We start from the raw sequence: 13,419 nt of genomic DNA, 5'->3' as shown, positions 1-13,419 counted from the left end.
GAGCAATATATCATTTAGTGACAACTTTGTGCAAAAAAAAAAAAAAAAAAAAAAAAGGGTCTTTTTCCCGCAACTTGTGTCACAATATAAAATATTCCATGGACTCGACATGCCTCTCAGCAAATAGCTTGGGGTGTCTACTTTCCAAAATGGGGTCATTTGGGGGGTTTTGAACTGCCCTGGCATTTTATGCACAACATTTAGAAGCTTATGCCACACATCACCCACTCTTCTAACCACCTGAAGACAAAGCCCTTTCTGAAACTTTTTGTTTACATGAAAAAATTATTTTTTTTTGCAAGAAAATTACTTTGAACCCCAAACATTATATATTTTTTTAAAGCAAATGCCCTACAGATTAAAATGGTGGGTGTTTCATTTTTTTTCACACAGTATTTGCGCAGCGATTTTTCAAACGCATTTTTTGGGAAAAAACACACTTTTTAAAATTTTAATGCACTAAAACACACTATATTGCCCAAATGTTTGATGAAATAAAAAAGATGATCTTAGGCCGAGTACATGGATACCAAACATGACATGCTTTAAAATTGCGCACAAACGTGCAGTGGCGACAAACTAAATACATTTTTAAAAGCCTTTACAGGGAACCCTTTTTAATTTTACAGAGGAGGTCTACTACTAAAATTACTGCACTCGATCTGACCTTCGCGGTGATACCTCACATGCATGGTGCAATTGCTGTTTACATTTGACGCCAGACCGACGCTTGCGTTCATCTTTGCGCGAGAGCAGGGGGGGACAGGGGTGTTTTTGTTTTTTTTTCTTTATTATTTTTTTGCTTTTTTATCTTATTTTTAAACTGTTCCTTTCATTTTTTGTTTTTATCATTTTTATTGTTATCTCAGGGAATGTATATATATATGATAGCAATAGGTAGTGACAGGTACTCTTTTTTGAAAAAATTGGGGTCTATTAGACCCTAGATCTCTCCTCTGCCCTCAAAGCATCTGACCACACCAAGATCGGTGTGATAAAATGCCTTCCCAATTTCCCAATGGCGCTGTTTACATCTGGCGAAATCTAAGTCATGAAATGCTCTCGTAGCTTCCGGTTTCTTAGGCCATAGAGATGTTTGGAGCCACTCTGGTCTCTGATCAGCTCTATGGTCAGCTGGCTGAATCACCAGCTGCATTCTCAGGTTCCCTGTTGGGACAGGAGAGCCAGAGAAAAACATGGAAGACGGTGGGGGGGGGCATTCCCTCCCACTGCTTGTAAAAGCAGTCTAGAGGCTAATTAGCTGCTAGGATTGCTTTTTCATGAAAGCCGACCGCTGGCTGAAAAGAATGATACCAAGATGATAACTAAACCTGCAGGCATCATTCTGGTATAACCACTCAAAGTCCAGCAACATACCACTACGTTGCTGGTCCTTGTTGGGCATATATTGTAATCTTTTTTTTCTAATGCAGCCTGTGGGCTGAACGAAAAAAAGAGATTGATCAGTGGGTATGCCCACCATTAGAATACCTCCTTTCATCCACCCACTTCTAATGATGGGCATACATGCACCATTTATATATGCCGAAGCAGGGGGGCATCCTCCCACGAAAGGTAGGAGCAAATCGCTCCTCTGCCCCTGCTGCCCCATGATTCAGCATATATCACCTGTAACTTTTGTAACTGTAACTGGTTCCAGGTTCGGGTCTCTCAAAATGTGATGCCATCTTGGGAGACCCTGTGTTAGTGTGCCTAGTCTATGCAGTGCTGTACCCTACGCTAATACTCAACTAGTGTATGGTAGCATTCAAAACATTCACCAATGCAAAGACCAGGATTGTCAGGACAGGAGGGACAATAATAGCGGGTGTCATGCCTATATCCGCACTTGCTGCAGACACGACATCTTTTTTGGGGGGGTTCGTTGGGTAGGGGTACTCGGGAGGACATAAAGAAAATGCCTATCATGCAGCCGACTGCATTTGGTTGGGGATGTGAATGGTGGAAGTACGGGTGCTGCAGAAGTGGTGGGTTCCCAATTAGGATTGGCGAATGCAGCAGGAAGGGCATTATGGGCACAACGGGCCGTGTTTGTCTTCTTCTTGGTGGCAGCGGGACAATACTTGTGCTTGCCACCTCACCAGCTTCAACTGCACTTATGGGACTCGCCATGTCACTAAGTGTTACTGCAGTGCTGATTTGACTATGACCGGGGTGTACTAGGCCGCTGATGCTTGCCAGTTCACCAAAACGCTACCAAAAAAACTGTTAGCGATCGCAGGGATCAGGCCTAACTCTGCGAACGCTGCAGTTACGCGTTTAGTGTTTTGTAAGTGACAGTGATCGATCGATACTGCACTTAGGTGGGCTGGGCTGGGCGGAGGGGCAAAACGCAGGTGCTAGCAGGTATCTGGGCTGATCCCGCTAACACTGCGTTTTTGGGAACCCTAAACTGCTGGGGACGCTAGTATAGATCTGATCGGATCAGATATTGATCCGTTCAGATACTATACCACTAAGGGAGGTGTATGGTGCGTGCGTGGGTGTTAGCGCTACTGGCACTAACCTGACGCTGCCTGGGGCTGGTGCTTGCCAGTTCACCAAAACGCTACCAAAAAAACTGTTAGCAATCGCAGGGATCAGGCCTGACTCTGTGAATGCTGCAGTTATGCGTTTAGTGTTTTGTAAGTGACAGTGATCGATCGATACTGCACTTGGGTGGGCTGGGCTGGGCCGGGCGGAGGGGCAAAACGCAGGTGCTAGCAGGTATCTGGGCTAATCCCGCTAACACTGCGTTTTTGGGAACACTAAACTGCTGGGGACGCTAGTATAGATCTGATCGGATCAGATATTGATCCGTGCAGATACTATACCACTAAGGGAGGTGTATGGTGTGTGCGTGGGTGTTAGCGGTACTGGCGCTAACCTGACGCTGCCTGGGGCGACGCAGACCCTATCTGACCCTAAAACCTAAGTTATATCACCGCCGGGTGATCAGGGGGTTAAACCTTTATTCGGTAATAAACGGCGGGTGCCCTGACACTATAAAAAATAAACGAACTAACCAGCGTCACCCGTAACAGTTATACGGTGATCACTGGGGGTTAAAACATTTATTAGGTAGTATATGGGGGTCCCTGACGCTATAAAACGCTGATGGCGAACCTATATATTTACCTCCCTAACTAGCGTCACCAGTGACACTAATACAGCGATCAGAAAAATGATCGCTTAATGACACTGGCGACGGGGGGTGATCAAGGGGTTAAAACTTTATATGGGGGGTTAGGGGGGTACCCTAGACCTAAAGGGGGGCTAACACTAACTGCCCTACCACACTAACTGTCACAAACCGACACCAATGCAGTAATCAGAAAAAAAAAAACAGCTTGGTGTCAGTGTGACGGGGGGGTGATCAGGGGGGGATCGGGGGGTAATGGGGGGTGTAATGTATGCCTGGCGTGTTCTACTGTATGTGTGTGTGTTTTACACTCACTCGGATGTCTTCTCTCCTCGGCGCCGGAACGAAAAATACAGAGCTGAGGAGCGATGACATCACTTCCTCTTCCTCTGTTTACTATACAGAGGCAGAGGAAGATTCTCATTGGCTGGGAGCGATCGCGAGGGGGGCCACGAATGGATGGCCTCCCCCTCATGTCTGATCGCTCCCGGACAGAAGCCCACCGCCTCGGGCACCGGGGGGGTCCAATCGAACCCCCCCGTCCGCGGGAGACAGATCACGTACAGGTACGTGATTCTGCCTGCCCGTGCCATTCTGCCGACGTATATCGTCGTGAGGCGGTTGGCAACTGGTTAAGCAATCAAAGACATACCCTCCAAGTCACCAATTCCCATATGGCATACACAGGGTCCCCAGAGTCTGTGTGTCCTGGGGGACAAGGACCTAATTCCAAAGTAATACCACCTCAAGGGTCCCCAGGCATACAGCTCACAAAGAGCACCATTCCCCCAAATGCCAGGGCCCATAATCTGTCGGCAAGAGGCTTGCATTCAGTCCCCTCCAAAAGCCTCTGTCCTGGCTAGGTCTGTCTCAGTGTCTGTGCACACAGGCATTTACAAACATATTAGAAGAGAAGCGTTTACAGGATGGAAAAAACAAACCATCAAAAGCGCCTTTAAGAGTGGAGCTTTTGAGCAGACAAATTGCTTAACGTATCTAAATGCACCTAAACGCTAGCCATGTTTAGGCACATTTGAGTTTAAATGCATTCCAATGGCCAGAAAAGATTAATATTCTGGCCAATGAAATCCATTAACGCTAACACGAACCTAAACTCGTGTGCAATATACGGCTTGAGGCGCGTTTTTTAAGCAGCTTTTTTCCTGCCAGGGGTTCTGGTGTTCAGAAGGGAAAAGCAAACACAGTGTGTACATTCACTCTCTTTTAGAGCTTCACCAGCAGAATCTTCAGCATCTAACACTTCTTGGTGTATAGGATGCCTGGGTCTCACAAAAGTTTGCCAGTTACTAAATGACTATTGTCTCCCTGGTTGATGTAGGCATCTAACAGACTGACACAGTTCTGATGTAGTTGCGGGCAGGTGGAGTCTCACAGCGCAGTGGGTTAAAGTTTAAAGCCAAAACATATTTTATAAAACAGTCATCCCCCTCTTTCCCAATTGGTGTGCCTGAGAGACCTCTATTTACCATTTATTCTGTAGACACAGCAAAGGATAAAATGTCCCCAAAGTAAAGGAAATCACTGGAGTTGTCTTTGGAACATGTACAGTTGTGCTCAAAAGTTTACATACCCTGGCAGAATTTATGATTTCTTGGCAATTTTATAGAGAATATGAATGATAACACAAAAACTTTTCTTTCACTCATGGTTATTATCAATCAATTGTGTTTACTCTTTTTAAATCATAATGACAACAGAAATTACCCAACTGACCCTGATCAAAAGGGTCTTAATATCGTGTATTGCCCCCTTTAACATCAATGACAGCTTGAAGTCTTTTGTGGTATTTGTGGATGAGGCTCTTTATCTTCTCAGATGGTAAAGCTGCCCATCCTCTTGGCAAAAAGTCTCCAGTTCCTGTAAATTCTTGGGCTGTTTTGCATGAACTGCATGTTTGAGATCTCCCCAGAGTGGCTCAATGATATTGAGGTCAGGAGACTGAGATGGCCACTCCAGAACCTTCACTTTATTCTGCTGCAGCCAATGACAGGTCGACTTGGCCTTGTGTTTTGGATCATTGTCATGTTGGAATGTCCAAGTATGTTCCATGAGCAGCTTCCTGGCTGATGAATGCAAATGTTCCTCCAGTATATTTTGATAACATACTGCATTCATCTTGCCATCAATTTTGACCAAATTTCCTGTGCCTTTGTAGCTCACACACCTCCATGTTTCACAGTAGGAATTGTGTACCTTTCATCATAGGCCTTGTTGACTCCTCTCCAAATGTAGCGTTTATGGTTGTGGCCAAAAAGCTCAATTTTGATCTCATCACTCCAAATGACTTTGTGCCAGAAGGATTGAGGCTTGTCTCTGTCCTGTTTGGCGTATTGTAAGCGGGATACTTTGTGGCGTTTGCGTAGTAAAGGCTTTCTTATGGCGACTCAACTATGCAGCTCATCATTCTTCAAGTGTCTCCTTATTGTGCATCTTGAAACAGCAACACCACATGTTTTCAGAGAGTCCTGTATTTCACCTGAAGTTATTTGTGGTTTTTTTCTTTGAATCCCGAACAATTTTCCTGGCAGTTGTGGCTGAAATTTTAGTTGGTCTACCTGACCGTGGTTTGGTTTCAACAGAACCCCTCATTTTCCATTTCTTGATTAGAGTTTGAACACTGCTGATTGGCATTCTCAATTCCTTGGATACCTTTTTATATCCCTTTCCTGTTTTATACAGTTCAACTACCGTTTCCCACAGATCCCTTGACAATTCTTTTGCTTTCTCCATGACTCAGAATCCAGAAACGTCAGTACAGCACTGGAAGAAAGATGCAAGAGTCTGTCAGAAGTCCAGAAACTCATTGACCTTTTAAACACACACACTAATTACAAGCAAACAGATCACAGGTGAGGATGGTTACCTTTTAAAGCCCCTTTGTGTCAACTTGTGTGCATATTATCAGGCCAAAATCACCAGGGTATGTAAACTTTTGATCAGGGTCATTTGGCTAGTTTCTGTTGTGATTATGATTTAAAAAGAGTTCATAGTTGATTGACAATAAATGGCTTCAGCCAAAAACTAACCATGAGTGAAAGAAAAGTTTTTATGTTATCATTCATATTTTATGGAAAATGGCCAAGAAATAATAAATTCTGCTAGGGTATGTAAACTTATGAGCACAACTGTATCCCCACTGAAAGATTTCACCTCTATTCTTGCTGTTGAAACTAAAAATTTTGGATTTCCCTCACAGCCAGTGCCAGTGATTATGGTCACCAAAACAGACAATGGAAAACGACAGTAATAAAGACTTTAAAGAGAAGTGCGGGAATGTAAAAGAACAAACATTACATACACACCTAGATGGCTGTCCCCCACCAGCTCTACATCGAGAACTGAGCAATCAAAGACCACTGATCATTCAGTTCTCAGGTCTGCTCTGAGCACTGTCAGTCACCACTCTGTGCTCTGCCCCTCCAATGCTCACTGGAGCACTGGGGTGGGGAGATGGCAGGACCAGCTAGCTTAGGCTCTCAGCAGTGATGCTGAAAGCCTGAGCCAGCTGTTGGTCAGGAATCTGGGCTGATCTCAACATTGATGTCGGGATCCCTGCCTAACCTTGACCGACTCTGACGTCAGCAGACAGCGGACTTTAGCCTGCAGTTGACTGAATCCGGGTCATAGGAGTGTAAATCTAAGTGCACTCATGTGACCCACAGGAGAAGTAAGGGTGGCCATACTTGTCCTTTAACTGGAATTCTAATGTTGGCCATACACTAGTAAAATTTTGTTTGAAAACTTTAGTTTTGGAAAGTTCACTCGATTTTCGAATCGTTAATCGGGTCAAATCGACATTCGGTTTCAACCATAGTAACGACAAATTGTTGAGGGCAAGAGAGGGTGGTTATGTTGCCACTTACACCATGGAGAACAAATGTAGCCACCCTCTACCGGGATGTCAGATTACAGTAGCAAAAAAAAAGATTTGGAGGGGACTTTTGTGCTAAGAATACATACTTGAAAATATATTTTTTTAAATCAGGGTTTGATGTCACTTTAAGATTTCAGCTTGGAATGGAAAATAAAATCCTGCTTTGGAATTGTCCTGCTTCTGTGCATTCCAAACACATTACTCTAACTACTCCCATTGCCCTGATTCATGGCATCCATTCCTTTGATTAGAGGTAGTTCTTGTTCCCTGCAGTGAAGGGATCTGCAGCACTCATTATGTATGTATTAGCGCGGCTCCCACTCATATAAGACCTGTATTATGTAGGTGTGCTGCTGATAAGCAAGTACTCTCAGCCAAATCTTGGTGCACGAAGGACAGTTAATGCAGTTAATGCAAGGGTCCGAAACAACACACATTTACATTTCTACAGGAAAATGATTAGTAGAAAATCAGTCCTTTACCACCATACCTGTTTAATTCATAAGTATCAAATCTTTAATAAAAATACTGAGAAGCACAATTACCAGACATCCCCGTTTACCAATCTAATTGCACTCCGTGCTGATAGATCACTAAACTCACCCACTCATTACGCTAACAGCAGGAAATTTTCCAGCTTCTCCCTAGGTGAATTAGCTGCTCCCATTACAAACTGTTCTATGATATTTCATTTTCTACATTAACAGAAAAAATGGCAGCGCTGAAGGATCATATTACAGTTCCTGCAGCTAAGGCGTGAACAAATGTAGAACTATCAATCCTGCAGCGCTAATAGAGCCCTTCGTTTAAGGCAGGCCTGTGTTAAAATCATGTAATGTGAAGAAATCTGTAGGTAATTGTTTGACTTGTGGGCCTAATTTTCCATATATTGTTAGAATGGGTTTTAACATTGACGCAAATTACTCTAATAGAGTCACACTGACATACTTTAGAAAACTATTTGCATCATGAGCTGAAACCAATTTTTTTAACTATTCTTAGAATGGATGATGCTATTTGTGGTAAGAAAGAGAACACAGAACATCGGCAGCATAAAGCATGAGGGAGACCATTTTGTTGGTTGGATCTTTAGGACACTTCAGCCTCTTGTTTCCTTGACACAGTTGAGTTTAACACACAACATGAGTTCTAGCTTCAAGCACTGAAGCCATTTCAGATAAAAAACAGAGAAACATTATGCTATAGCATACCAGGTGTGACACAAGGTAAATGCGTATCCATACTAGTCGTACCTTACAACAGCCTTTTTCAACCTTTTTAACATGGCAGAACCACTGAAATCACTTTGCTAATAATTGCTGTATCTACAGCTTATAATACAGTTTATAATACATTAGCATGATGGTCTCTGGGAAGAATGTTCCTTACCTACCTTTGTGACCATTGGGAAGAAGCCACCCTTACAGGTAGCTTATAAGATTATTGATGTCAGTGATTACCCATCTGAAAGGCAGAATCTGTTCATTGCTCAAAGAACCTCTAGCACCCTCCGGAGGAACCCTAGGATTCCCTGGATCCCTGATTGCGAAAGGCTGCCTTACAAAGTATGCTCCATGCACTGTACTGTATCGTATTAAGCACAAGAGTAGTCTTCATTCAGGAGGACTGTCTCTCAATGAAACTTCTGATGGAACCATTCAGATGAGGCCAGAATGAGGTAAGTCACTGCTCATCGAGTTGTGTGTAATTTTGAGCTATGGAGTTCTGCAAACAGCAATGTTTTTACAATAAAGAATAAAATGTGATTCTGGAAAATGTGAATGGAAGTATAAGGTCCTATCTGCTGGAGGGGGTATAAGAAATGTCCTGCTCCAAATAGCACATTGCACTAAACCTGTAGGTAAATAAGAGAACCAGAACCTTTGCTACGTGGAAGAGTGGGTTTGATTATAAAGTTGACAGGGCCTCTGTGAGCAGAGGGGATTTCCTTCCTGGGAAATTAACCAGTAATCTAATCAAATAAATTGAGATCAGAGGAACTACTGCAAACAGCAGATAACCTGTGCCCATGGGCGTCCGCAGAACTTTTTTCAGAGGGGGGCATCATTTTAGGGTCGCCCTTTTCGACAATGTCATTATCACATTATTATGGTCAGAGACTGCAGACGTAGTACAGTCCCTAGGATTAGTAATGGATAATGGCCAACAGGCCCTCTTACCAGACCCAGCGAAACTACAGCAGTGATCCCTCCGGCTGGACGATCGCTCACTCTGGGTTTCCCGGGAGCGACTCTGGTCAATAGTGTAGCATGTCTGTACCCTGGCAGTAGCTCAGTCTCTCTCCCTCTGGTGGTGCTGGGCAGTGTGGCTCTCTGGTGGCGCTGGGCAGCGTGGCTCTCTCTCTCTGATGGCGCTGGGCAATGTGGCTTTCTCTCTGGCTTCTGCCCAGCACACTCCTCGTTCTTCGTCCTGTAGCACTCTCTCCCTCAGCTTTTTTTCAGGCTGCAGTCTCTCAATCTCTCTTGATTGAGCTGTAGCCTCCTCCCAGTGGCAAATGGGGCTGCCAATCTTTGGGACTACATGTCCCATGGTGCTCTCCTCTCCTAGTCTCCTTTGATTGGCCCTCAGTTATGGCCAATAGGGAAGGAATGGAGCGGGCAGGAAGCTAGGCGGGGAACCTGGTAAAAGCCAGCATCTCTTCTTCCTGACAGGAGAAAGGGGGGGGTGAGTGGGGGAAACCTCTGATAGTGTGCCTTTCTCCTGTCACAGCACCGCCGAGCTCTCTGCTGGACTGAGCAGGGAAAAGAGCCCGAAGTCACACTACATTAATGGGGGGCTTGACAGCACCTTAATGGTGTCACCCCACTGGCGGGTGGCACCCGGGTGCGGGCTGCCCGCACCCTGATAGCGACGCAACTGTGCTGAATTTAAGATCCAATCCCTGATTCCAGGGGGGGGCACTTGACCCCCCTTGCCCCTATCTGCGGACGCCCATGCCTGTACCCAATCCCGGGTAATCCTAAATTTCAACCGGCCATGGATAGTATGTTTTTTTCTTTACTTCACCAAAAAGATATGTACTCAGCTCAGCACTTTATACACCAGGCATCACTAAATGGTGGACCGAGCCACTCTCCCATTAGGACTGCCACGGTTCCACCATTTAGTAGCCTTTTCTTCCCCCAGCCATCGGTCTGTAATCTTTACAGAGCCGACAGAGGAAGCCAGGACAGTTCTAGATGGAGGGTGGGAGCTGCCCGAGGTTAACAAGCAAGTGATTGGCTGCTAAGATGAAGGGTGGTCCTAGTAACAAATCATTAACTTGCAGATCCTGCCCTCCATCCAAACATGTTGTACCTCCCGACCTCCGATCTGTCTGCATAAGATAGGACAGTGAGGGGGGTTTAAAGGGGCTGAGAACACTAGTGTGAAAGGTGGCTGATGTGAAAAGGAGTTGAGGGCTGAATGTGGAGGGCTGAGAACTGTGATGTGGTGGGGGAAGCTGGGGGCTGTGATGTGAGGTGCTGATGACATTAAAGTGGAGGAGCTGAGGTCTGTGATATGGTGGGCTGAGGAGTGAGGACATTAAAGTGGGGGGGGGGCTGAGTACAGTAATGTGAATACGGCTGGAGACTGTAATGTGGGGGCTGAGAACTCTGTAATGTGGGGGCTACAGACAGTAATGTGGGGTGACTGAGGACTGTAATCTGGGGGGGGCTGAGGACAGCAATGTGGGGGATGATGTACTGAGGACAGTAAAGTGGGGGGACTGAGGTCTGTGATGTGGGGTGGGGCTGAGGACTCTGATGTGAGGGATGAGAACATTTAAGTAAGGGGGCTGAGGACTGTGATATGGGGGCTCTGAGGACATTAAATTGGGGGGCTGAGGACATTAAAGTGGGGTGGCTGAGGACTGTGATGTGGGGGGATGAGGACATTAAAGTGAGGGGGGTGAGGACTGTGATATGGGGGATTTGAGGACATTAAAGTAGGGGGGGCTGAGAACATTAAAGTGGGGTGGATGAGGACTGTAATGTGAGGGGGGGCTGTGGACAGTAATAGGGGGGCTGAGAACAGTAATGTGGGGGGCAATGAGGACAGTAATGTGGGGGGGCTGAGGATAGTAATGTGGGGGGCTGAGGACAGTAATGTGAAGGGAGCTGAGGACTGTAATGTAAAGGGGGCTGAAGAGAGTAATGTGGGGGCTGAATACAGTAATGTGGGGGGGGACTGAGGACAGTAATGTGGGGGGGGGGTGATGTAAAAAGGGGCAGAGGACAGTACTGTTGGGGGAGTTGATGTCAGTGAAGTGCGAGGATACTCATCAAGAGGGGATCTTGATGTGAAGGGGGGAGGAGACTGTGATGTACATTGGAGACTGAGGACACTGATGTAAGTATCGGTGCATGTGCATTTGGTGCACACGTCGTGGGTAGGTCAGCCCATTCATTTTAATGGGCTGCACAACCCTCTAGAAACACAGAAAGAGATGTCCCCGACCCTTTTTTCAAAATCACACACACCAAAATGCGCCACAGGGGCCGACATGAGATTCGGACCTCTGCTGGAAGAAAATTTTACTGACCAGACCTCAATATCCCTGTTATACACCAATTTATTTGGATAAACATGTCTCAGTTATCTTATACACAACTGTTGCAATATTAGTCGGTTCCCGCTATTTCAGCTGTCTCATTTTTTAGAATCTCTACCTTTGGCAGTTCTGTTTATGTGCTCTTTGAAGTCATTCAAATGGGAGTGATGTGTTGCTCCAGCCAGACACACTCTTTCTCTTACAAATAAATTCTTAAACACGTTGTTCTCCCTCACACTATAACGTTTTTTTGCCCAATGGGAAATGGACCTCCAGACTTGACTTCAGTGGAATGTACAAAAGTTCTGACAAATCCTCTATTTGCAGTAATTATCATGAAACTGACTGCAAAATCTTTACAAGGTGGTATTGAACTCTAGCCTTACTTCACCTAATTTATCCTTCACTACCTTAGTTGGTGTTTTGGCACGGAAAGAGATGACATGCTACATGTTTTTTGGTCTTGTCCAACACAAGAGGCATCCTAGAAATTGGTCCATAGCATAACTCAGAAATTCATAGACCCATCCGTGCCATATATGCTGGCATTCTTCCTTTTACATCATTCTAATATCCTACTGAAGATGTATAAAAAGATTTGTGGTGAGGCATTTAGTTAATGCCGTCCGTTCCTAAATCCCTACCATAGATGTGTGCAGCCTATTGCATTAGGGCAGGGGTCACAAAACTACGGCCCTCCAGTTGTTCAGGAACTACAATTTCCATCATGCCTAGCCATGTCTGTGAATGTCAGAGTTTTACAATGCCTCATTGGACATGTAGTTCCGCAACAGCTGGAGGCCTGTAGTTTGAAGATCCCTGCATTAGGGTGTGCACCACAAAGCTCAAACACACATGCCTTTCTCTGCACTGGACAGTGAATGAATGGGAAGTGCTCTGTGCTGAGTGGCTTCCCATTCATTCACAAACGGAAGCATAGTAAACACATTTTACTATGCTTCAGTTATGAATGGACACAGTGAGTGAGTGTGTTCACTGTATTCATTTAGAAAAGAAAGGGGCCAGTAAATGACATATTATCTAGCCCTTTCCTCCACTCTCAATCCTGAAACATCCTTCGCACCAGCCGAGGGAAGAGAAGGGAAGCCAACAGCCCTGTGGGGGGGGGGGGGCAACCTGGTGGGAATCCCAGGCATTAGGGGGAGTCAGCACTGCACAGAGTGATTAGGGTGTGCCCAGGCACCCCTGGCACTCCCCCTGCACACGCCTATGATCCCTACACTTCGGAAATCGTTCACACACTACCCTCCCTATGTCCCTGGTTTTATAAGATCAAGGACATGAGAAGCATGGAGAGCCTGACTGATGTATTGAAAGGGACAGAGGAGAAAGTTAGTAAAATGTTGTTCCATAGGACTGCCTACTCCTGTACCACAATTTCAAAGGCTGAAATATTGTATCAGGTGCTGTTATGTGCCATACGTTATTGACTTGAACTCGGTTTGCACTACCTTGCCTGATAGGCAGCCTTGAACATTGTTCACATTTCTTTTTTCTATTTATTTTTATTTTTGAGATTGTATCTTGATTGTTTTTTTCTTGCTGTAAAAATTTGAAAAAAAAAAACTTTCAATAAAGGTAGAATGCAAGAAGAAAAAGAAAACATACAGTAAGTATATAGATGCACACCAGGGAAAGAACTACAATACAATACAAGCTTTATAAAATAAAAAATTTATAATAGTACATACTGTACATCCACTGTACAAACCGGTATTATCAGCAAAGCGCCCAATAAGAGTCCTGGTGGAATTGTGTACATATACAGTATCTCACAAAAGTGAGTACATCCCTCACATTTTTGTA

Source organism: Aquarana catesbeiana, linkage group LG09 (genome assembly GCF_042186555.1).
Source record: "Aquarana catesbeiana isolate 2022-GZ linkage group LG09, ASM4218655v1, whole genome shotgun sequence".
In the NCBI taxonomy this organism is placed as follows: Eukaryota; Metazoa; Chordata; class Amphibia; order Anura; family Ranidae; genus Aquarana; species Aquarana catesbeiana.
The sequence above is the reverse complement of the archived record's forward strand: the minus strand, read 5'-3'. Positions refer to the sequence as shown.